Raw genomic sequence first — 26,137 nt, forward strand, 5'->3', positions numbered from 1 at the left:
TCAGCCTGAATTTAAAATGGTTTAAATTTAGATTTATTTTGTCACTAATCTACACGTAATACCCCACAAGGTCAAAGTGGAATTTTTTATTTAGAAACTTTTACAAAATAATTAAAAAGGAAATACAGAAATGTATAATTTACATAAGTATTCAACCCCCTAAGTCAGTATTTCATAGAAGCGTCTTTGGCAGCAATTACAGCTTCGAGTCTTCTTGGGTATGTCTTACACATCTGGATTTGGGGACTTTTTCCCATTCTTCCATGCAGATTTGCTGAAGCTCTGTCAAGTTGGATGGGGAGCGTCGGTGAACAGCAATCTTCATGTCTTTCCACAGATTCTCAATGGGACTCAAGTCTGGGCTTTGGCTGGACCACTCAAGGTCTTTAATGTTCATGTTCTGAAGCCATTCCAGTGTTGCTTTGGCTGTATGCTTGGGGTCATTGTCCTGTTGGAACGTAAATCTTCACCGCAGTCTAAGATCTTTTGCACTCTGAAGCAGGTTCTCCTCAAGGATTTGCCTGTATTTGGCTCCTTTCATTGTTCCCTCTATCCTAATATGTCTCCCAGTCCCTGCCACTGAAAAGCATCCCCATAGCATAATGCTGCCACCACCATGTTTCACGGTAGGGATGGTGTTAGATGGGTGGTAAGCGGTGCTCAGTTTCCACCAGACGTAGTGCTTTGCATTCAGGCCAAAGAGTTAAATTTCCATCTCATCAGACCATGGAATCTTTTGCTCTCAATGTCAATTTGACTGTAACCATTTTGAATCTTTCATGCTCTGAGTGTTTCACGTGCCTCTTTGCAAACTCCAGGGATGCTGTCATGTGCCTTTTTCTCAGGAGTGGCTTTCATCTGGCCAATCTCCCATAAAGCCTCGATATGTGAAGTGCTGCAGAGACTGTTGTTCTTCCGGCAGGTTCTCCCATCTCAGCCAAGGAACTCTGAAGTTCTGTCAGAGTGGTCATTGGGTTATTAGTCACCTCCCTGACCAAGGTCCTTCTTGCCCGGTTGCTCAGTTTGGTCGGAGGGCCGGCTCTAGGAAGAGGCTGGGTAGTTCCATATTCTTTCCATTTCCTAATGATGGAGCTCACTTTGCTCTTGGGAACTTTCAACACTCTAGAAATTGATTTATACTCTTCCCCAGATCTATGTCTCCTCACAATTCTATCTTGGAGTTACACGGACAGTTCCTTGGACTTCATGGTAGAGTTTCTGTTCTGAAATCCACTGTCAACTGTGGGACCTTATAAAGAAAGGTGTATATCTTTCTATATCATGTCCGTCAATTGAATTGGCCACAGATGGACTCCAATCTGCTGGAAGGTAAGTTGTAGATACGTGTGTGTTGAATCTGTAATAATAAAAGGCAGTGTCCGTCCGTCCATCTGTCCATCCGTCTGTCTCCTCCAAAACCATGAAACCTAGCGGCCCGAAACCTTGCATGCATACACCGAGACCTCCAACAGATTGCAAGGATGAAAACTGGGTGTTTGGGTGTGTTATAACATCCTTTTTGAAGATTATTAACGAGGTGCTCATAAGAAGAAAAAAAAACGATGTGGCGGCCCGCCATCTTGGTCAGCCCACTGCACCTCACTGGGTTATCAAGCCGCCATTTTGTTTCGGCCTTCTCAAACGTGCCTTGCCTTGGAAACACGATCGATTATTTATCATTACATAATTGAAGCATATCATCAAAATCTGGATTCGGATATGAGGATTGTATGCTGTAGACTAAATAATGTCCAAATCAGAAGTGAAATCTGACATAATTTACCATATCTTGCGATTTTATAAAGAAGTGTATATATGCATTTATTTAAGCTGGCTGTGATTCTCGTTCTGGTATTAGTTTTTTAAAATTTAACTTGATAACAGTTTTTAACTTAATTCTTACTTCCATGGGAACTGCTCGGTGACGCGTTTTTTGAATGAAACGTCTATTTTAGTAGTTGGGACTGCTTTTACAAGGGCACTATCAGCGGTACAGCCGCCCATCCAGAAGATGATGCAGCCAACAGCCACAGGCTGCATATGAAACAAGAACAACACACACAGACAACTACCTCATCTCTATATATAAAGGAGGAGAGAGAGTGTGTGTGTGTGTGTGTGTGTGTGTGTGTGTGTGTGTGTGTGTGTGTGTGTGTGTGTGTGTGTGTGTGTGTGTGTGTGTGTGTGTGTGTGTCTGTCTGGATGTCCGCTTCTAACTCAAGAACTATACATCGGAGAAAAGTTTTAGACACAGATTCGGAATCAGCATAAAATCCTGGTGGTTATAGGCTACTCTGTATTTTAATATCAATGGTTTAAAAAACCGCGCCAGCTACAATTCCATGGTGTAGTTTGTGGCGGCGCTAGACGTTCGGGGTGTATTGCAATGGTTTGTCGGGTTTGGCTGTGGGTCCAGAATAGCTCCCATTTCCTTATGTTCTTCCACTTTTATTTTGATTCTTCTGTTACAACGCCTTCCTTATCTACCTTATATCCCCCCGACGAGGCCTCTACATAATTTCATGCGGCAGAATTTCGTGCATTTTGAGTGAAAGAAGTGAGACGAAGTTGTAGGAGGAAGAAGAGGCGCGGTCACTGTGGAGGCCTCCATCATGAGTGGAAATGGTGGGAATTGCATTTGTATCGCAAAGTAAAGGATCTGCATTCATTTCTGAACTTGCATTGGTGGATTGTTATACATCTGCATTATTTTTCATAAAAAACTTTATGTTGAACTTGAAGGCTCCAAGCACGGACTATATATATAGCCCTCATTGAGGTAAAAATAAAAGTAAAAAGCCTGCTATCGCTTGCCAAGCTAGCCGTTCCCCCCTCCCCCTCCCCTCCCCTTCCCCCCTCCCCCTCCCCCTCCACTCCCCCCTCCCCCCTTCCCCTCCATTCCCCCCTCCCCCTCCACTCCCCCCTCCCCTCCTCCCCTCCCCCTCCACTCCCCCCTCCCCTCTCTGGTCCCCTGAGAAAGTCTTGCCTGACCAGACAACACCGCCAGCGCCGATTGCAGTGGGCCAGAGAGCACCGCCAATGGCAGCCTGGACACTGGAATCACGTGATCTTCAGTGACGAGTCTAGATTTCTGGTCTATCGTCAAGATGGCCGCGTCCGAGTGCGCAGACAAGTGCATGAAGCCTACAACGAAGATTGTATAGTGCCAAGAGTCCAAGCTGGAGGTGGTGGGGTGACCGTTTGGGCTGCTTTTCATGTAGGGGGAAAAACTGACCTGGTTGTTCTGAATGGAAACCTGAACCAGTTCAAGTACAGGGCCATTCTGGAAGAAACATTGCTTCCATTTGCTCGTGCAGCCTTTCGAGGAATCTTTGTCTTCCAAGATGACAATGCACGGCCTCTTCGTGCTCGCATGATCCAACACTTTCTTGCTGACCATGGTGTGGAGCATATGGAGTGGCCTGCCATGTCCCCGGATATGAATCCGATAGAGAACTTGTGGGCAGAATTAACGCGTCAAATCGACAACTTTGACCAGCAGCCTCCCTCTGTGCGTGAATTGCAGCAGACTATTGTCACTGCATGGCAAGCGATTCATGTCCATACCTTGGCAAATCTCGTGAACACCATGCCTCAACGTGTATGTGATCTCCTGAATGCTCGTGGGGGTTACACGAAGTACTGAACTGTAATTTTACTGTCCGTAATCCCAGTCATAATTTAACTTTTGTTCTTGTTTAAAAAAAAATTGGCTAATGTGCAAAATAAAGAAATACTTCTGGAAAACCTACAGAAGTTTAACACAGTACTGTCCGTGAATCGAGTTCGATATCAGTTTACATCACTTTCAAGGATCAATTTATTTGCTTCGAAATGTCAAATGTGGTTTTTGTTTCTTTTAAAGGTCACATTAACAAAAGCAACATCATTCCAATGAACTTTTGGTTCTTCGTCAGCTTGAAAAGTAAGTTCACCCCCACAAAACTTCTGTTCGTCGATCTTTCGTTGAACTTGGGGACGACTAAGAAGAAGACCTTTGTTGGTCGAAAGCTTGTCAAATTAAAGATCGACGTCCTGAAGCTAGGTCCGCGTCTGATTTAATCTCCCGATTATTTATTTAATGCAAATGAGACGCCCTGCTCATACTGTGGAGTTTCTACTATTTCTCACAGTTATATATACTAGGGCATGCCCGTACGTGGGTGCAATGCCCGTACGTGGGTACGTGGGTACGTGGGTGCGAGTACGGTGACAACCCCCCCCCCCTCTATTTACATGAAATGGTTTGGTTCATGAAATGTTTTGGTCCATTCGCAACGCCAAAGCGAACGGCGAACGCTTTACATGAAATGGTTTGGTCCATGAAATGTTTTGGTTCATTCGCAACGCCAAAGCGAACGGCGAACGGCTTGCGAGTACAGTGACAATCCCCCCCCCCCCTCTATTTACATGAAATGGTTTTTATTAGTTTTAAAACATAGTTTAACGCCAACATAGCGCCAACATAGTTTGCAAACGTGAAATAAATGAATACGCTCTCAAATGTGCCATCCGAGGCAGAGTGTGTTCGCCACGTTCGGCACACGCGATAGCTCGCTGCTCTCTGATTGGTTGAATCGTTTTTTGGACATAGCTCGGTAAGTAATTGTCCGATTAATATGAAACCTTGAAAAGGCACATCCTCGGGTCCCCAGCAATATACCTGGCAAGTTTAAAGTATATCGGACCCGTGGTTGTCGAGAAACAGCGGTCACAGACAAACAAACAAACAAACACACAGAGATTACTGGAATTATAGATAGATACAGTCACGTGAAAAAGTAAGTACACCCCATGTAAAGTTTTGACCTTTTCAACATATTTCAACATACAGCTATTTGATCTCCATTTCAACAATATTGATAGATAAAGGTGATATAATGCAACAAATATCATGAAACATTTACATTTTGTAGTACATTGTATAATTTAAATAAACACAAATGCAAATTTCGCATGTGGAAAAAGTAAGTACACCCCTACATTTATCATTACTTAAAATACCTAAAATTTGAATCAGGTGCACCAGCTCAGGTGCCAATGATTAGAACATCGTTAGAGAGGATCTTGGAGGAACCTGTCTTATTTAAACCTCAGACATTTAGTTTGGTTTGCTCTTTGTTGTTGAAGTGTGCGTCGCCACCATGCCTAGATCAAAAGAGCTCTCTGAGGCCTTCAGAAAGAAGGTTATAGATGCCTACGAGTCTGGGAAGGGATTTAAAAAGATCTCCAAACAATTTGAAATCAAATCGACTCCGGAAGATCATCGACAAGTGGAGAAGATTCCAAACAACTGCCAAATTGTTCAGGCCAGGCCGCCCCAGCAAGTTCAGCCCGAGAGCAGACCGCAAGATGCTGAAAGAAGTCTCAAAGAACCCCCAGAATGTCAACACGGGACCTACAGGTAGCTCTTGCCACTGTTAATGTCAAAGTGCACGAGTCTACCATTAGGAAGAGGCTGCACAAATTTGATCTACATGGGAGGTGTGCCAGGAGGAAACCGTTGCTGTCCAGAAAGAACATCAGGGTAAGACTAAAGTTTGCCAATGAACACCTAGGCAAAGACCAGCACTTCTGGAACAATGTGCTCTGGACAGATAAGTTAAAGGTAGAGATATTTGGCCACAGTACCAGAAGACATGCTTGGCGAAAAAACCAAAGACAGCATTTGACCACAAGAACCTCATACCAACTGCAAAGAATGGTGGTGGAAATATTATGGTTTGGGGCAGCTTTGCTGCATCAGGGCCTGGTCAGCTCACCATCATAGAATCCACTATGAATTCTTCATTGTACCAGAGGGTGCTTGAGGATAATGTGAGGCCATCTGTCGGAAAGTTGAAGCTCAACCGAACGTGGACCTTGCAACATGACAATGACCCTAAACATACCAGTAAATCCACCAAGGAATGGCTGAAAAGAAAGAAATGGAGGGTTCTGGAATGGCCAAGTCAAAGCCCGGATCTAAATCCCAGCGAGATGTTGTGGGGGGATTTGAAACGAGCTGTGCATGCAAGAAACCCCCTCAAACATCGCACAGCTGAAAGAATTCTGCATGGAGGAGTGGGCAAAAATTTGTCCCAGTCGATGTCAGAGACTGGTAGACAGTTATAAGAAACGCCTACTTGATGTTGTTTCTGCCAAAGGGGGCAATACCACCTATTAGAGCCAAGGGTGTACTTACTTTTTCCACAAGCGAAATTTGCATTTATGTTTATTTAAATTATACAATGGACTACAAAATGTAAATGCTTCATGATATTTGTTATATTATATCACCTTTATCTGTCAATATTGTTGAAATGAAGATCAAATAGCTGTATGTTGAAATATGTTTAAAAAGTCAAAACTTTACATGGGGTGTACTTACTTTTTCTCGTGACTGTATATATATATGTATATATGTATGTGTATATATATAGTGTATATATATATATATATATATATGTATATATATATATATATATATATATATACATATATATATATATATATATATATATATATATATATATATATATATATATATACATATATACATATATATATATATATATATATATATATATATATATATATATATATATATATATATATATATATATATATATATATATATATATATATATATATATATATATATATATATATATATATGTATATATATATATGTATATATATATATGTATATATATGTATATATATATATGTATATATATATAGATATATATATATATATGTATATATATATATATGTATATATATAGATATTGTTGCGGATCTGTTACCGGCCTTCTCCCCTTATCAAGGGGGGATTAATCCCCTTGTCTTTACTAGCCTGGCGCGACCCGAGACCTATTACGTCCCTTCCGGACAGCGCTAAATAGGGTTTCGGGACCAAATTCGATCGTACCTAAGTACTAGCGCTGCCCTGGAAGCGAGGAAATAAGCCTCGCACGAACCACGTGTGATGGTGATACGCCGAGCGGTTTGCGTACACGTGATCCGCGCCATTATAATTAATGGAACCCGATTCAAGCGGTTTTACCTGTGCCACGCCTAGTCAATGGAGAAATCACAAAGGCGATCAAATTCAGAAGGAAAGGAAGAACAAATAGGTTTAATTATGATTGCACGTATTTACAGCTCAGGACGAAGAGACACAGGGCAACTTAGACAATCTTATGCTTAATACCCCAGGACAAATGGGCCCGTCTCACTCACACTCACACGGGGATTGCTGATGGGCAGGATGATGTTCTCCAGCGCCGCAGTGGTCGTCCAGGATCGGCTCCGTCTCACTCTCCACTGTCCCCGGCACCTCCCGCGAAGATGGAGGTAGGCGAAAGCAGGAACTCGTATCGTGTCGCTCGAACAAACGGGTAATAATCTCGGGGCGAACGGTAGAGGGCAGACTTAGCGCGGCTGGCAGTTATTCAGCCGCGTTCACTCGCTTTGGCCGAACCGCGTAAGTTATCATCGCCCTGGCTGCGCCCACGTATTCCTCGTAACAAAATGCATACAGTGCGAATGATTCCCTTCAAGCACGTCTCCCTTCTCAGCACTCCGAACGCACAAGCTCTTCCAGCACACCTCTCCCAACTTGACGAGTGCCTCTCCCTCCTCATAACTGAGGTGGGGGCTTTGCGCGATCGGTTTTATTGCCACGCTCTTAGCCCGATCGATGTTCCAACCACGCCCTGTGACGCCGTGCTGCAGCCACACGCTGTGAGCCCTGATTGGTGACTCATGCTTACCGTCCCCACTGCTGCCGCGCCGAGCTCAACCCTCCTCCACCTGCCGAGGCCTACCTCATGTTAACTCACGCCCAACACAACTAGGGCTTTTTAGCCGCAATGGATCGAGCCTATGGACGTGGAATGGTTGGTAGAAGTAGGGCCTATCCTCCTATCTTTACAACAATGCAGGATTAACACTGGAAGGGGCCTACTCTCACATATACTAAGACATAACTATACTACAAATGAGGCTACATGTTGCTTGTGTGACTAACTATGGGGGGCAAACCTTTAACCTTTATTGACTTTACTGTACAAATCTCAAAACCGCAGCAATATATATATATATATATATATATATATATATATATATATATATATATATATATATATATTGTTGCGGTTTTGAGAACCCACACACGTAACATCATTAAAGGTTAAAGGTTGCACCCCATAGATAGGCCACATGCAACACGTATGTCACCTTAGGACGGTAGTATTTCTTAGTATGTGTTTAGGATAAGGCCATTCCCAATAGTTGCATCTGCGTTATGTAAAACAAATAAGAGTAGGCCCCGTTCGTCCATTTTTGCAGCCTCCCTTCAATCGACGCCATTAAGCGCTATCCAGTCTGTACTCCATCGCCCTCCCAGTTTGTTACGCTCCTTGGCCAGCAGCCTTCGCTGCCTTTGGGCTCGCTCAAACCAGCCCAAATGCCATGAGGTAAAGCCCGGAAAAGGGGGCAGAGCGCAAGGGTGGGGGTGTGGCCACGTCAAGTAGCGATCAAGGCGGAGCCGGTAAGCCCTAAACAGCCAACCAGGGCTCGAGTGAGATCGCCTGACAGGGTGTGGCTGGACATTCCAGAGGGTTTGTTGGGCGTGGCAATATAACCCCTTGCGCGAGGCCCCCGCCTGAGTTATGAGGAGAGAGAGGGCTTGATCAGAGTGATAAGGAGGACCTGCGCTGAGAGAGATCCCAAAAGTATCGAGTCGAGTTTTGTGTTACGGGAGAGACGCTTGAGTAGTTATGAGAGGGAGAGACGCGCGGTGACGAGCCTTGATCGATTGATTGCGTTTTACAAAGGGCGGGCGTGCGGCACGCATTGCAGAGGACTGCAGCGTCAAGAAGGACATTGGGGAAGTGGTGCGTCGTTCATAACAATACCGGGAGTGCGGATAAAGGCACCGGTACAAGTATTACGTACGCCAAATCTAATCGCCAGCTTACCTTTCTCCGATATATAACTGTCCGCATCGCGCCTACGCCACGCGGAGAGCTGCCTGCCGTGTTCCACCATCTGCACGGTACGAGTCGGGGACCGGACGAGCTGTGGACCCTTGGACCCTCAACACCATCATCTACAAACCCCGTGTGAGTGAGCCTGAGAGTGAGTCTGAGAGGGAACGGGCCCGTGCCCAGGGATAAGTTAAGACTGTTATTAAGGCTGCTCTGTGTATCTGCTTCTTCCTCTTCCCTGTACATTCTCTTCTTCTTTTCCTCTTCTAATTGTACAAAGTGGAAATAAATGACCTGTTCTTCTTGGTTTCCTCTTAATCCGATCGTCCTAGTGATTTCTCAATTGGGTAAGCGTGGCACGACTACAACCGCTTAGAATCGGGTTTAGTACCTGTTAACGGCCCGAATCGCCGCTCGCTTCGCTCGGCGTGTCCACTAACGCCGTGGTTCGGGTGGGGTTATTTCCTTGCTTCACCGTCGGTGTTAGTATTTAGGTAATAGGACTAATTCGACAAACAACCCTATTTAACACCGACCGGAAGGAACGTGATAACTTCGGGATCGCGTCGGCCAGTAAAAGGACACGGGGATTAACCCCCTCTTGATAAGGGGAAGGCCGACGGTCGAGATCCGCAACAATATATATATATATATATATATATATATATATATATATATATATATATATATATCAGGAGGAGTACCCTGCGTTGCCGGGTGAGGGGAGGGGGGGGGGGGTAGGCTGGAGAGGGTGGTTTGAGAAGGGAGTGGGGTGAGTGGTCGGGGGTGAGGTGGGGAAGGGAGTGGGAGGGGAAAGATATAATACATATACATTTTTTGGGGGGGAGGGGGGGGGGTGGGTCTTTGACAGGCTCCTCCCATTTTGGAGGAGGGGGGAAGGGAAGGAGGAAAAATTTACCTGTGCAAACTGCTTTAACCTCAGTGTTGCCCAGCTAAAAAAAGTAATTTGTAATACCCTTTGCCACCATCACCAGGTGGCGCTACATAGTACACATTTAGATAGAGAATTTACGCTCCTCTCCCAGTCCCCCATACACCCGAATGAGGCCACGGCCACATAGCCTATGTTACCCACCAGCAAAAGTTGTATTTGTATTTGTACCCCGAGTAAAGTATATAAGTGTTTATAGCTGAAGTACCCGGCGTTGCTCAAGCAAAAAAGAAACATTGACATATTTGAAATGAGGGCAAATGTAAAGGAAAAGCAATTGCATCCAAATCAGAATCCAGAACAAATGTCAAATCATCATTTCACCTTTTTGTTGAATATATGCTGGTGAATGTCCCGTTCATCACGTTTCTGAGTCAAGTACGATGACGTTCAAGAAGAAGAAGAAGCTTGACTACCAACTTCGTGCACTTCTGGAATTGTTTGATTTATTTGTGCTCAAATGTTTGTGAATTGTTTGATTTATTTGTGCTCAAATGTTTGTGAATTGTTTTGTATTTATTTATGTGAATCTGTACTTGTATATAATTATAACTGTCATTAATAAAAAAAGGCTTAGGCACTATAGAGAGATTTTTTTTTAAATCCCAAAAAACTTTTTTATTTTAAATATATATGTAATTCTTTTGGGCTTAAAACACCCCTGCGCACTCACTGATGAAACTCTGAAAGTTTGACGAAGATCCATTCAGTCATCTCTGAGAAAAATGGCGACACAGACAGACAGACAGACCAACAGCTCTCTTATGTAGTATATATATATATATATATATATATATATATATATATATATATATATATATATATATCTATATATATATATATATATATATATTGTTATGGAATCCAACGTCGGCCTTCTTCCCCTTAAGAAGGGGGGATTAATCCCCTTGTTTATGACTGACCGACGTGGTCCTGAGGGTATGACGTCACGCCCGGTCAGCGCTGGGTCGGGTATTAGGCCCAACCGTCCTATGACCTAAATACCAGCGCCTCCCGGTACGCAAGAAAACACCCCCCCGCTCACGGCCGCAGCGTAATGGATTGGTTGCGCCGAGCGAAGCGAACTGCGGCGTGAGTCGTTTATCATAGGGGCTAAACCCGATTCATATGCGTCGGCCGAATCGCGCCACGTATACTCAATGTGGAAACCTCTAAAGCGACCGGATGAGAAGGAAGAAGACGAAGGTAGGAAGAACAGGATTTATTATTATTTACACACAACTAAAGCAGAAGAGAAACAATCAAAGTAATATACAAGGAAATGGAAGAATCAGAAGGACACAGTGCAAATATTAACTTATATTATACAGTCTTACTTAACCCCAGGGACAAGACACACAGAACAAACTCACGTACACGAATGGGGAAATTGCAGAGTGGATTGGCTGGAGGGATCAGAAGGTTCAGGTGGGACCAGAAAGCCTGGAAGGTTGAGCAGGGCGCACAGCAAGCAGGTCCTCTCCGGGCTAGGAGCGAGCAGGGCGGCAGCAGCACACGTATCTCGTCCTTCCTCGACATGCCTCGGGCTCTTTTGTCATCTGCTCCGGTCCTCTCTCAATCGTCTGACGCGTCTCTCTCCCTCCAATCCTCCTTTGGCACCACCTTCTTTGTATCTCTTGCTGTATCTCTCTTGCGCGATCGTCGCACGCTTGTCTCATACCTCCAGCGCGGGTGTGACACGCCCTCGTCGGTTTCGGTACCGCCCTCCCCCCCCGTGCTCTGTTTCGTGACCTTATATGGCAATGCCACGGGCTTGTCTCCTTATTTGGGCATGGGGCTGAACAGCCCCGCCCCTCGTGGCGCGCCATGGGTTTGCCTCTTCCCGGCGACCCCGCCCCTCCTGTTCAAACAGAGCACGGAGCACATATTCACCATAGCAGCGAAATGAGAGGGCGCGCACCCCACGCTTGGGACGCTGCTTTACCCCGAGAGGGAGAGTTTGGCTGGGGAATGTCATTATTGAAGGGGAGCTATCCTTATTTGATTCGGTGCAATGGAGTGTCAACTAATGGAAGACACAGCCTTTAACTAACATAGAATAAGGGAATAACTATTTAGAGGTTCTAAAATTGGCTAGGTGTATGCGGTGAATTAACTAAGGGGACGACCATTGATCTTGGTTCTTAAAGGAGGTATTTACAACAATCATGACACTTACACAGGGTGGTATTTTACAGCAATTCTCAAATCCACAACACTGCACCCTCATCCTCCTAGGCACGTTCTCGGGCCTATAAAACTTTAGCTTAATGTGGCACGTAGGTGTAATTCCCTCTACATTTAACCTGACCCTGTTTCGGCCGAAACGTCGGTCAGGTCAGGTCCTTCCCCTTGGCTCCCGTGATGACTCTCGCGAGATCTCGGAGACGGTGGGAGGGATTTTCGAAGCTCCACACGGTCTCCACGTTTTTCGAAGTTAAGTCTGTTCACAATTGTATTTTGTCGAAACTGTATTTATCTTTCGGTGTGTGAAGTTATTGTGTGCAACTTTGGTTGTTTCTCGGTGTTTATCTTTCATAAATTGATCGTCTGTTTGCCGTGTCGTGTCTTGAGGCCTTGTACAGTGTGCACTGTACAACCTTGAGGCTTTGTTTTTCTCTCAGCGGTCCGTCGTTTGTGATCCAATAACTTTCGTTCTCTGTATTCCCAGTCTTTTCACCCATAGCCTACTTCCTTGTGTAAATCTCAACTCAAAAAAATAAAAAAAAATAAAAAACATTTCCTTCTCTGTTCTCATTCGTTTATTCATTCTTATTCGTTCGTTCGTTCTTCGACCACGTGTTTCTCCCCCATTTCCCCAGATAGTTTTCACTCATTAACCTTCAATGTTTACACTTTCCCCTCAAGTTATGTATTCCGTCATATTTTATAACACCTTTTTCTTCTTCTTCTTTAAAAGGCTGCTTTCGACTTGCTCACCAAATCAATTCATCCCCCAAAAAATATCCATCTCCTATAGTGCCTTTTTTCTACATTCCCTAAACTCTCCTGCACTCCATCCTCCATCCAGCGTCCTTAAACGTATTTTTAACTCGAAGGTCACAAGAAACTGATTTTGCAATAAATGTTCGTTTCCCATAAATCGTACACTTTCAAAAATCCAATCTCACCCCTCCCCTCCAAATCTTCCCCATAACCCCTCCCCTCCAAATCTTCCCCATCACCCCTCCCCTCCAAATCTTCCCCATCACCCATCCCTTTCAAATCTCCCCCCTTGCCCCCTCCCTCCTAAACTACCCCCTCACCCCTCCCCGCCAAGACACCCCTCGCCCCTCCCCTCCTAGACTCCTGCCTCACCCCTCCCCTCCAAATCTCCCCCATATCCCATCCCTTTCAAATCCCTCCCCTTGTCCCTTCCCTCCCAAACTCCCCCCTCACCCCTCCCCTTCAAATCTCCCCACCCTCATTGCTTCTCAATTTCCCCCCTCTCACTCCCCCTCCTCAAAGCGTCCTCCCCGCTTCTTCCCCCTTCAAACTCTCACCTCCATCTCCCCCAACCTTCTGCCTCGCTCTTCCCCCTCCTCAAATAACACCTCATTGTGGCTCACCCAATCACCATCAAACCTTTTGTCCGCCCCATCCTTCCCTTTCTCCGAGCTATTCTGAAATCTCTGACACACCTTCAACAGCTCTCCCTATCTCTTCCACCTCTTCCACATCTTACCCTACCCCTCCTCCCCCCTGTTCTGTATCTGATGCTCCCCCTTCCTCTTCATTAACGGTATGGACCTCAAACATCTGGGGCCTTCGTTCAAACTTAACTGATCTCTCCATACAGGTTGCTTCTGTCAAACCAGACGTGATCTGCTTAACAGAAACTTTCCTCCTTTATGATGTCTCTGATTTCATAGTATCTCTCCCGGGCTACTCCCTCCTCCGGTATGATAGACCTGAGCCTCGTCCTGGAGGCGGGGTTGCTATCTTTATCAAAAACTCTCTTCCTCACTCGCCCTGCACTGCACTCTCTCCACCTCACCCCCAGGAATACCTCTGGCTACGGCTTCCCCTTCGCTCCCACCTCTTGTTCATATGTGTGTTGTACCGTCCACCAAACAGTGATGACTCCATCTACATCTCGCTGTCTGATGATATGGACCAACTTCTATCTACTCATCCCAACTCTCTCTTCCTCATATGTGGTGATTTCAATTGTCACCATGCCAGTTGGCTGGGTGTGGGTACCTCTCTCACCAGCCATGGCTCTTCAGCAAAGGACTTCTGCGACTCACTGGGACTGACACAATCTGTCAATTTCCCGACCCGGATCTCAGTCAACGGAACATCTTCTCTTCTGGACTTGGTTATGACTAACTTCCCTGAAAATGTCTGCTGCTCTTCTTCTGCTCCGATCGGATCATCTGATCATGTCCTTGTTAAAGTGGACATCTCTCTGACCATCCTCAGGGAGCCTGCTCAGCGTCGACGAGTCTGGCATTTCACTCAGGCCAACTGGCACGGTCTTCAAGCAGCCATCAATCATCTGGACTGGTCTCCCATCTCTACCACCTCTGACATCAACTCATCCTGGGAATTCTTCCAAAGTAAATTGCTCTCTCTCATGCACAGATTTATCCCATCTCGTCTTCAGTTGTCATACCCTTCCTCCCGTCCATGGTACACGGAATCTTGTGGTGAGGCTGTTGCCCAGAAACAACTTGCCTTCGTCTCCTGGAAAGCAAATCCAACGGAAGGAAATCTCATTTACTTTCACAAAGCCCGAAACAAGTGTGTGTCCACCCTCAGGAGAGCCAGGAAACAATATCTCTCCGTTCTCAAGACCGAACTCTCTTATCTGTCTCCCTCTTCCAAATCCTGGTGGCGTCTGGTCAAATCCGTTTCTGGTGTTTGTTCCCCCTCCATCCCCTCCCTTACCTCAAACGGCTACACAGCTGACTCCGCACGTGAAAAAGCTGAATGCCTCAACTCTGTGTTTGCCTCTAAATCTTGTGTCCCAAACCCATCCCTCTCTGTACCCACCATACCCAGTCGTACCCTGCTGCTCCTGGACTCCGTGTCCTTTCCTCCTGACAAGGTGGAAAAGTTTCTGTCAACCCTCGACTCTGATTCTGCAACTGGACCCGACGGCATCAGCCCACGGGTCCTAAAATCCTGCTCTGCTGCTCTATCTCACCCTCTCTCTGTTCTCTTCACCCTCTCTTTTGCTCAAGGTCAACTGCCATCTGCTTGGAAATCAGCCAACATCACCGCTTTGCACAAAAAAGGTGCAAAAACAGATCCTAGCAACTACAGACCAATCAGCCTTCTCCCAATTATCAGCAAAGTCATGGAATCCATCATTGCTTCGGATATGAAATCTTTCCTCTTCTCCAATGGCTTGATCTCTGATCATCAATTTGGTTTCAGACCTGGTCACTCTACTCTGGACATGCTGCTTCTGCTTTCTCAACAATGGATGGAGGTCCTCAATGCCAAACAGGAAATTAGAGCTGTCTCCCTCGACATATCACGTGCCTTCGACACGGTCTGGCACCCCGCTCTGCTCACCAAACTCTCCTCCTTTGGTATCCATGGAAATCTCCACGCATGGCTGGCGGACTTCCTCTCTAGTCGTCGTCAACGTGTGGCCCTGAATGGGTTTCTCTCATCTCCTCTTCCTGTTCAGGCTGGAGTTCCCCAAGGCAGTGTTCTGGGCCCCGTGCTTTTTCTGGTCTTCATCAATGATCTCTCTGACTCTCTCGAAAATCCTCTCTATCTCTTTGCTGATGACTCCACTCTCTGCCGCTCCATTCCTCTTCCCTCAGATCGGCAGTCTGCTGCCTCCTCACTCTCTGAAGACCTGGACAAAATCACAGACTGGTCAAACAAGTGGAACATGTCTTTCAATCCTGACAAATCTCACACTCTTACTATGTCTCTCCGAAAAGATCGACTGGACAACCCTCCCATCTACTTTCTCAACAATCCTCTCCAAGAAGTTCTGTCGCTCAAGATTTTGGGTCTCACTATCTGCCATGATCTTTCTTGGGAAAACCACATTTCCAAGCTGGCCTCCAAAGCCAGTCGCCGACTGGGCATCCTCCGTCGTGCGAAGTCCTTCCTCGGCACACCTGAGCTCCTCACCACATACAAGGCTTTCATCCGCAGCTCAATGGAATACTGTTCTCCCCTATGGGCCGGTGCTCCTGCCTCACACCTAGCTCGGCTTCACGCTGTTGAAACCAAAGCTTTCAGAATTATTGGAATCTCCCGCGATGAAGCTATCTCTGAGGGCCTTTCACTCACTCACCGCAGGCAGGTAGGTGGTCTTTCTGTCTTCTACCGACTCCTCTCCGGCCTTGCACCCCCAGCTCTCTCTGTGCTCTGTCCCCCAAATATTCCTACAGGTCGCACAAGATCTGCCAGCAACCCTCTGATGGTTAAACTGCCGAAATCTCGGCTCTCTGCTCACCTTCACTCTTTCATTCCTCTTTTCTCCCGCCTCTGGAACAAACTCCCTCACTCCCTTCAATCCCACTCCTCCCTCCAGGTCTTTAAAACAGCTGTTCACCACCATCTCTTATCTTCCCCCATCCAAAACCTTGATCTTTTCTACCCCCGCTAATTCACCCCAGATCCACCTTGTTTGAAATTCCAACTTCTTTCCTGGAAGTCCTGGCAGTGTCCATATGTTTTATACCTCTCCCACCGCCCCCTTCCCATGCCCCCCCCCCCCCCAAAGCCCTCGCCCTCTCTCAGATCTCTCGATGTCTCCATGTCTCTCGGTCCCTGCTCTCAAATGTTGTGTTTGTGTCCTTCCCCCTCTCTCCCCCTCTCTCCCCATCTTGTCTACCGCTCCCGATGTTATATGTTTTATGTGTCGGTTTGTCTTTCTGTGTGATTAATGTTCGCTCTTTCACGAGCCTCGATCTTGTATACAAAAAAAAAAAAAAAAAAAAAAAAAAAAAAACCCCTGAGTGCAACAATTTTAAAACGCAGATAAGTATGTCCCTCTGCTGCATTGCACCCTATCTAACAGTTTCACACCCACAGCTAACCGAATTGCGGAATTATTTTCAAACTAAACATGAACGGTGGGGGAGCAGTATTTACAGTGACGTTAATTGGACTATTTACAAAACGCAACCCAGGACCTGTGATTTTCTTTTAGGGAAACAAAAAGAAATTCCTGTTGGGAGGGAGGAGACAGCACGCATTGCATCGACGCACCAGCACCAATACACCAAAGCACCAATCACCAAAAGTACCAAAAGCACCATTCGGTGCAACAGTCACCAGTTCATCATAATAAGCACACACAAAAAAAAACTGGTGGTGGTCTTCCTCTTCTCTGCTGGGCCGATGTTCTTCCTGATGTTTTCTTTCTTCATGCGGCCTATTTGGAACTAAAAAATGAAGTGCACAAAACGTGTCTATTTTTATTTAGGGCCATAGGGGCCAATTAAGGGTGGTCCACATGGTTGTCATAGGTGCCACCTTACCGAGGTCCGCAAGCAAGACCCTGGGCCATCGTGGCCGGCTCCAGCAGAGGTGCTAGGCCCCAAAACGTGGGGTCCATAAAGTGGTGCTTGGCCGCAAGATGGCGGTCCATAAGTGGTGCATCAATGCAATGCATGCTGGTTGCGGGAGTTCTGGCACACCATGGCGGACTCCCGCACGCTCCCCTCGGTGCCCAGAGAGCACAGTCCTCGGGTGGGAGACAGGGGAACAGAAGACAGGTGATCGAGTGGTAATGTCACAAGGGTACACATCAAACAAGGAAATGCAAGGTGAGGTGCGTCTGGAGACTGAGCGGAGAAAAGCTCGTCCCTCCCGCACGCTCCCCTCGGTGCCCAGAGAGCACAGTCCTCGGGTGGGAGACAGGGGAACAGAAGACAGGTGATCGAGGGGTAATGTCACAAGGGTACACATCAAACAAGGAAATGCAAGGTGAGGTGCGTCTGGAGACTGAGCGGAGAAAAGCTCGTCCCTACCGTACGTCACCCCCCCCGTTACCTACTCTACTCTTGCCCTTACCCCATATTTACAAAAATCTACACATTTACAAATTCGTCACTACTGTCTCGTCTTCCCCATATCTCCCCTACACCAAATTCGTCCCCACAATCCCTCTAACCAAAATTTGCCATCATTCAAATTCATCATCAATCCTCATAAGGAGGGAGAGACGGAACATCAGCACAATGTCACACCCATGTCATGATGCGTCTCACATTCCAAACATTTTCACAAAAAAAAAATAAAAACATGGCATGGTGTGGAGTTCTGTCACCTCAGGTGAGTGGATGTAGATGGTGCGAGGAGATTCTTAATCCGAACTACTTCCTAAATGACTTTAATACACTTTACACTACCCGGGGTCTTTCCCTGCCAAACCATTGGCCATCTTACTCTATGCGGTTTTAAGAACCAAATTCCCATTGGACAAACTGTGGTGCTTCATCAATTTGGGGTCTCACTCCCCCGATTCAACTCCCTGTGCCTTTGCACAATTTCAGGACTGGGTCGTGTGGCTCTCCCAGCAGGTCTACCCACCTGCACACCTCCACCACTGTAGTTGCCTCCGAGCTTACCTGCTCCTTACCCTAACCTATCTGACTGGGGAAGGCCCTCGTTGGCGCTTACCCCACTCGGTGCCCTCTCTGGCACTGGGCTACCCGGGTCCGTCCTCCGGATCCTCGGGCCCCATCCACAACTCTAACGGCTCCCAGAGCCCACCTGCGGCCTCACCTGGCCGACATCCTCACAGTGGTGGAGTGTCCATCCAACTACACACACTAACAGGCCACACGCCCAGCCATTTCCACGTCACTAATGCACCCATCCAAACACCATTCTTCCACCACGCACCACAGATGCCAATATCCAACCACAATTTACCTACTCCCTCTACCTAATTCTTAAACTACCCTCCCCGGGTATTCGTGATGGGGTCCATCCTCCCCATACACACCTTCGCACCATCCATTCCACTCCACAGTTTCCACCATACTCACTCCACACCATCCATTCCATACTCCATATATTCCATACTCCATATATTCCATACTCCATATATTCCACACAACCATTCTCCATACACCTGTATTTGCACACCTGTGCCATTACACTTGGTGCTTCCTGCACCCTCCTTCCTCCAGGACCATTCGGTCAACACAACACACATCACCATCACTCACTCATACACTGCTCCATACACCTGTTCAGTTGCACACCTGTGCAATCACAATTGTTCCTCACTCACTGCTCCATACACTTCCACGCTCAAAACAACTCACCACCACCTTTTCACAATACACTTCTGAGTACACTTTTAAACATACACACGGCATCATCTGCTCTACCTGGTGCCCCGCTAAAACTCGCGCTTCCCCGTCGCCCCTTACATTATTGCGCTCCCTCGTCATTATAATCCAACTACCCTCTCTATGTCCCCAACTACTTGTCCAAAGTCGCTACTTAACCTTACCATTACCTATGGTCATTTCTAGGTCCCTATACATTATATCCTAACCCTCCCGGGCTAGTTTTCACTGCCAAACCCCATAAAACTATAGCTCCTTTGCCCCCTGTGGTGGGGGATGACAGAGTTGCCATCCCATCACATCGGGTATCTCCCACTATCACCCCCCCCCAGTCCTCTGACACTACGAGCCCCCGTCGCAAGAGGTACTGGGTCCTGCCTCGGCATCTAGAGCCGAGGCGATCCACGAGGGCGCCTGCTCGCCGGCATAAGGTCTTATCCGGTCGGCATGGACGATCCGAGGGAGGGCCCGTGGCCCCATTTTGATCTTTACGACCACGTCACAGATTTGCGACAGGACGACTCCCGGGCCTTGCCAGGGGGAGGTGAGTTTGGGGCACCTACCCTTCCGCCTCCGAGGATTAAAGAACCAAATCTTCATCCCCGGAGCGTACTGGCTCCCCTGGCTCCGGTGGTCGTACCTGCGCTTCATCTTGACCCCCGCCAGATGGAGCTGGCGGCGGGCGAAGGCATGGACCCTCTCCATGCCTTCCTCCAGGTGACGTGCGTAACCCTCCCTCGGCGGGATCTCTGTGGTGTCTGGCACAGGACCGCATAGCAAGTCGGCGGGAGCCCGCAACTCCCGCCCATACCTAAGCAACGCTGGACTGCATGCGGTGGGCCCATGCTGGCTGGTTCGGTAGGCCATTAACAAGTACGGGAGATGTTCGTCCCAGTCATCCTGACGGGTGGTGGTGAACAATGCCAGTTGTTGGATCAATGTTCTGTTGAATCTTTCCACCATCCCATCAGATTGTGGCCGCAAGGGCTTGGTCCTGGTTTTCCAAATTGACAGGAGTCTGCACACATCTTTTAGTAATTGACTTTCAAAATTTCGACCCTGGTCGGTGTGCAGCTCCTGTGGAATCCCGTGCCGACATACAAATCCTTCCACGAAGGCCTGCGCTACAACCTCGGCTTCTTAGTTGGGGAGGGCGTAGGCCTCCGGCCACTTGGTGAAATAGTCCATTACAACGAGGATGTACTTATTACCTTGGCGGGTGCGGGGTAGTGGTCCTAGAATATCCATAGCCACCCGCTCAAGGGGGGCCCCCACCTGGTGTAATTGAAGGGGGGCCCTCATCCTCCGTGCTGGTCCCTTTTTGGCAGAACAGGCGTCGCATCTCCGACACCAGTCCTGTATGTCACGCCCCATATTCACCCAATAGAACCTCCGGCAGACCCGCGATGTTGTCTTTGTCCTGCCCAAATGGCCGCCGGAGCGGGTACCATGCACCTGTTGTAATATGACGGTCTTAAATTTGTCAGGGACTATCACCAGCCAGGAAGTTCTCTCAGAGGGAACCTCCACCCACTTGCGATACAAGATGTTGTCTTTCAATTCCAGGGTCTGCCACTGAGCCCAATACGCCTTTGTTTGTGCCCCGAGGGGGGTGACCTCTTCCCCCTTGGGTCTTTGCCCCAATCTGACCCATTTGTACACCGGTCCCAGGACGGGATCCTCCTGCTGGGCCGTGCTCCACGCCAAAGTTCCAAATTCTTCATCTGCGGTTTGTGGCAAAATTGGCCCTTTCCCTCTTCTCGTGTCTCACACAAAATTTACAGTTTTCCCCCAAACAAGGACGTTGAGAGAGTGCATCGGCATTCCCATGGGCCTTCCCGACCCGATGCGTCACACTAAAATCGTACTGCTGCAACTTTTCCAACCACCTTGCAATTTGGCCCTCAGGTTCTTTGAACCGGAGGAGCCATTGCAAGGAGGAATGGTCAGTTCGAACCAGAAATTTCCGCCCGTACAAGTACGAGTGGAAATGGCTCATGGCAGCCAGCATACCCAATAACTCTTCACGAGTGACGCAATAATTTCGCTCGGGCCTACTCATGGCCCGACTATAAAACGCGATCACTCTCTCCACGCCCTCCTGTGTCTGGGACAAAACTGCGCCCAATCCTTCCTGGCTTGCATCCGTGTCCAGGGTAAATGTCCCGTCACTAGTGGGGTACGCTAGAATGGGTGCGGATGTCAAACACCCCTTCAATGCGAGGTCGGCCTCTTGGCACTCCCTTGTCCAATTAAATATCATCCCCTTCTCCGTAAGCCGGTGAAGGGGTCGGGCCAACTCTGCAAATTTTGCCACAAAGCGCCAGTAGTAGGAGCAGAGTCCCAAAAATCCCCGCACCACCTTGATGGTACGCGGTGCGGGCCACTCCTCTACCGCTGTAATTTTGCCTGGGTCTGTTTTTACCACCTCGCGACCAATGACGTGACCGAGAGAGGCCACCTCTTTAGCAAACAAAGTGCATTTACTCGGACTCAGCTTTAACCTTGCCTGTCTAAGGCACCCAAACACCTGGTCCAAATTAGCTATGGCTTGGGGGAATGTTTTAGCATGTACCAGGACGTCATCCAGGTACACCAGGCATGACTGCCATGGCATGCCGCCCAGTACATGCTCCATCAATCGTTCAAAGGTGGCGGGGGTGTTACACAAACCAAACGGCATCACAGTGAACTGATACAGCCCCTTACCTGTGGAAAATGCCGTTTTCTCCTTCCCTGCCCGATCCATCTCCACCTGCCAATACCCACTCTTGAGGTCCAAGGTTGAGAACCAATTTGAGCCAGCAAAGGCATCGAGGGTATCGTCAATTTTTGGCAGGGGATACGAGTCTTTGAGTGTCATGTTGTTCAGCTGGCGATAGTCCACGCAGAAACACGTGGTCCCATCTTTCTTTTTAACCAGCACAACAGGTGACATCCAAGGACTTCCCGAGGGCTCGATGATACCTGCATCGAGCATTTTTTCTACCTGCTCGTCAGCTTCATCCCTCTTGCTCCAAGGGAGCCGTCGGGCGGGCTGACGAATAGGCCGGGCCTCACCGGTGTGGATCTGATGTTTCACCAGGCCCGTACGTCTAATATCCTCGGAGGACAAGGAGAAGATATCCAAATGGGATTCAATTAATTTGTGTAAGGCCTCCCGCTGGGTACGCTCCAACTGGATAGTGCTCAATGGAGTCGATTGGAGGGAGGGCTGCAGAATGAACGGGGCCTACTCTTATTTGTTTTACACAACGCAGATGATAACTATTGGAAATGGCCTTATCTCACATATACTAAGAAATAACTAACGTTCTAAGGTGACCGACGTGTTGCATGTGGCCTAACTATGGGGTGCAACCTTTAACCTTTTATGATGTTACCTGTGTGGGTTCTCAAAACCACAACTATATATATATATATATATATATATATATATATATATATATATATATATATATATATATATATATATTGTTGTGTATATGAGAATGGTTTTTTTTTTTTTGTTGTTATTGTGTAAATTGTTGTTAAAATATCGCCCTCCTTACTCCAGTGTTGTATAAAGGTCAAAAGGGCGTTCCCGTAGTTAGTTCCATAAAGCATACATGAAGGACACCATAATATCCCTGTTCAGTCGCTTATTTCCTTATTATGTGTATTAGGGTAAGGCCTTGTCTTCCATTAAGATGACACTCCATTGCACCAGGTGAAATAAGAGTAGATTCCGTTCACATTCCCTTTTCGTCAATTGCCATTCGCATTGCCAACTACAATAGCCGCCATTAAGCATGTGCTCAGCTCGGGGAAGAAGGGCGTGCCCGCCCATCGTCATCAAGGGTGGAGTCAGAGGGCCTGTGCCCACCAATCAGGGCCGAAGCGAGCTCACTGGGGGGTGTGTCCTGAAGGCCGGCGGCTTGATCGCCTGAGGCGCTATAAAAGCGCGCGCGCAAGAACCGAGTGTGTGGTTGGACCAAGCGAGAGACGTGCAGAGAGACGTGCAGAGAGACGTGCAAAGAGACGTGCAAAGAGACGTGGTTGGACCAAGCGAGAGACGTGCAAAGAGAGGTGCGTCAGAGAGTTGGCAGTACACAAGCAAGCATTGAGAGAAGGAGTTCTGAGAGCAAGCATTGAGAGAGAGTCCTGAGAGCAAGCAAGAGGAGTACCACGAGCAGTACCAGCAGCTTTAAACTCCACCAAGCAGCGTTGGCTCCACCAGGCAGCTTTAACTCGACCGGCGGAGCTCGTCCTGCGGCAGCTTGCACGACCGCAGCTTGGGCGTTGACGGCGGTGCCGACCGTGGCCGCGGAGGAACGGAGCTGCCGCTCCCGGCCCGACCGTGACCCAGTTCCAGTGGACCTTCCTCTCCCTCCAGCCATCCACCTCCTGCCATTCCTATCATCATTCCCCGCGTGAATCTGTCTTTGTTTGTTCTGTCCCTGGGTAATAATTAAGCCTGTATAGTTAAGCTAAGTTTCGCTGTGTCGCCTTGCCTCTTCTGTATATTATTTTATTATCTTTCCTTCTCCTTGGTTATTTTGGTTTTGTAAATAGTAAATAAATTATATTTGTATTCCTTACCCGTTGTCTTTCTTCTTCTTCACATCCTTCGCTTTAGTCTTTTCCCTATTGAATACCTGTGGCGCGATTCGGCCAACGTTCGGGAATCGGGTTCGTCGGGGTAACTGTTGGGGCCGCGGTGCCATCCGCTCGGCAAACCAACATCTTATCCGCGGTCCGTAACAATTGGTGTCGGGAGCGGGATCGGACCCGAAGCGCGCTTAACGCGCTCAAAATTACGAGCTGCCGAAATTTGTTTTGTTTTAAAAAACCCGAATTTTGAAATCGCGCCATGGCTAGTCAAGGCGATCGGATGCCGGTGGGGGAACTAGAAGAGGGGTTAGGAGTAACCCAGGATCAGAGGGAGGAGAACAATGAGGAGGTGGTTGAGGAGGTTTCAGGCGCGCAAAATGGCGCTCTCGCGCACGTGGTTGAAGGGACGCAAAATGGCGCCTCGCACATGGCTACGGCGGCCGCACCCGCTGCACAAGTGGGAGGGATGGCCCAAATGCAGGCCCTCATGGAGCAATTTATGGCACAAATGCAGGCGTCCCTGAACCTGCAAAGGGACGAAGCGAGGGCTGATAGTGAGCAATTGGGGGGTGAAATGGGGGGCAAAATGGGAGAAATGGGGGAGCGGCTAGAAGCTAAATTTGAGGGGTGAGACAATAATTTTAAGGGGTTGGACAGTAAATTTGAGGGGTTAGACAACGGGATAAAAGAGGTGAAGAATGGGTTAACGGGGGTGGAAAATAGAATGGCTGCCCAGGAGAATCAGATAGAGGGGGTGAAAAATGGGTTAAGGGGGTTAGAACACACAATGGACGACAAATTGCGGGAAGTAGGGGAGCAATCCGCCCGGGAAATCAAACGGATGGGGAACCAGATAGAGGAGGTGAAAATCGGGTTAGAAGGTAAATTGGATGCTCAGAGGGATGAATTGGGACAGATGAGGGTGGCATCTACAAAAGAGATGGAGGAGATGAAGGAGGAGATACGACGAGGTGTAAGCGAGGAGGTCTCGGGGGTACGCGAGGAGGTAAAGCGAGGTGAGAAGCGTATGGAGAAAGAGGTGAGGAATAATACGGCTAGGTTACAGGGGGGCATAGAGGACCTGACGCAGGAGGTGGAACAGCTGACGGTGGGACAGACGGAGTTAGTGGAGCAGGTACAAAGGAACACTGCGGTACTAGGAGGGTTAAAAGCGACACAAAGAGACATCAAGGACGACTTGATAGCGACGAAGAGGGAATGTCAGAGGGTACGTGAGGGACTGACAACGAGGTTGGACGAGGTGACAGAAGTAATGGAGACAAAGGACCGGGAGGTGACGACGCACATAGAAACGGTCAAGGTGGCGTTAGAGGACGAAATAGAGGAGACGCACCGGGAAATAAAAAAGGTGAAGGAAAAATTAGAGAAGGTGGAAGAGGGGGTGAGTGAAATTAAGAAGAGACGGACGGAAATTAAGAGGGAGATAAAGGAGGAGGTGATGGAATATGTACAAGGTCGGTGCTCAAATCGTGATGGTGTGCTCGCTAACCAAATAAAGAGTTTGCAGGTGGCGAAGGAGGTGCGGAGACGAGGTGCCAAGGTGAGTGGCGATATACGTGGAAATGTATATGATGTGAGGGGAGCTTCAGTCGGCTTGGGGGTTGATTTGGATCCGGGTGTTCGTGAGAGGCCGTTGGTGAAGTGTGTGACGGGTACGGAGTGCGAAAGAGGAGGTGTGCGAGAATGTCAGACGCTGGGGTGTGTGAGGAAAAAGTGCGCGCCAAGGAGTGAGTGTGCTGTCGAGAGTGAGTTGGTCGTAGCGCAGGTGCGAGGGGGCACATGGAAGCGCGTAGTGGGGAGTGTTACAGAGGGTGTAACGGGAGAGTGCGCAAGAGGATGCGCGAGAAAGGTGTGTAACAGAGGAGTGCATGAGGAAAGAGTGCGCTGTCGAGAGTGGTGGTGAAAGTGGTAAGAGTGACACGGAGCGTGAGTTGGTTGTGGCAGGTGAGAGAGGACGTACACCTGGAATGGAGGGATGCACACCTGGAATGGTAGAGCGTGTATGGGAATGCACACTGGAATTGGTAGTGAGGCACGTGATTGGGTGTGCAAGTGAGAGCACACCTGTGGTTGTCACAGAGACGGTGACCGAGGAGGGGGTGCGAAGAGGTGTGTTGGTGATGTGTGCAAACGATGAGTGTGTGCAAAGGTGTGCGGTGGTCAGGTGTGTGACCAAGTCTGTAAGCGGAATGAGTGTACCTGGGTGTGTCAGGGAAGGTGCAATGACCAAGAGCATGGAGACGGCTGGATGTATGAGCAAGGAACGGGCTGCGGGGTGTGAGCATGCAAGTGGAGCATCGACGGTAACCGGG

General features: G+C 48.0%; 1 protein-coding gene across 1 annotated transcript in view; it reads left to right on the plus strand.

Annotated features, from left to right (window-relative positions):
• Nucleotides 1-26,137, plus strand: part of LOC137426721 (synaptotagmin-14) — a 291,083-nt gene that overhangs the window by 10,424 nt on the left and 254,522 nt on the right. The window lies entirely within an intron of this gene.

Source organism: Myxine glutinosa, chromosome 5 (assembly GCF_964187855.1).
Source record: "Myxine glutinosa chromosome 5, kmMyxGlut1.1, whole genome shotgun sequence".
Classification (NCBI taxonomy): Eukaryota; Metazoa; Chordata; class Myxini; order Myxiniformes; family Myxinidae; genus Myxine; species Myxine glutinosa.